Below are 577 nucleotides of genomic sequence, written 5' to 3'. Positions count from 1 at the left end.
CACCTCCTCTCCCTGGTCCCCAGTTACAGCCTCACCCCCCAGAGGGGGCTCCTGGCTTCCCTGCCAGTTCCCGTAAGGACAGTCTGGGCTGCACACACCGAGTTTCATTTACATGAAACACCCAGAAACGGCAAATCCGTGGACAGGAAAGAGCAGGGTGGCGCCTAAGTGGGCACATCCTATGGCACAGGAGTCACATCTCTGCTGCCCTCGCCTGTCCGAGGGGAGCGGACTGCGGCCAGGCTCCTCCTCCCGCCATCCGGGCGCGGGGCTTGTTTCTGCAGACACCTCGCCGTTACCACGTGGGCCCGCCCTCCACTCCTGTTGCTCAGACACCCGCTAATGCACGATGTGGAACAACATTCACGCGTGTCCTGCATCTACTCACGACCTCATTTCTCTCCGGGAACATGTGCTCCCCCCGGGGGGGCGTGTCCCCACTGTTCACACCTGTGCTCAACAAACGTCTGTGAGATGAAGTGACTCACAGCCCGGTTTCTTGTTGCTAAACTATCCTCGGCCTCAGACAAACCTCACTTGGTCACAGGGCGTCTGTTAACGGTTTAAGCCCCTTTGC

The 577-nt window shown here is 59.4% G+C and overlaps 1 protein-coding gene across 1 annotated transcript in view; it reads right to left on the bottom strand.

Moving 5' to 3' along the window:
• The window catches only part of GLTSCR2 (glioma tumor suppressor candidate region gene 2), a 15,069-nt gene that overhangs the window by 2,658 nt on the left and 11,834 nt on the right, over positions 1-577 (bottom strand). The window lies entirely within an intron of this gene.

This window comes from Myotis davidii, unplaced genomic scaffold (assembly GCF_000327345.1).
Source record: "Myotis davidii unplaced genomic scaffold, ASM32734v1 scaffold566, whole genome shotgun sequence".
In the NCBI taxonomy this organism is placed as follows: Eukaryota; Metazoa; Chordata; class Mammalia; order Chiroptera; family Vespertilionidae; genus Myotis; species Myotis davidii.
The sequence above is the reverse complement of the archived record's forward strand: the minus strand, read 5'-3'. Positions and strand labels throughout refer to the sequence as shown.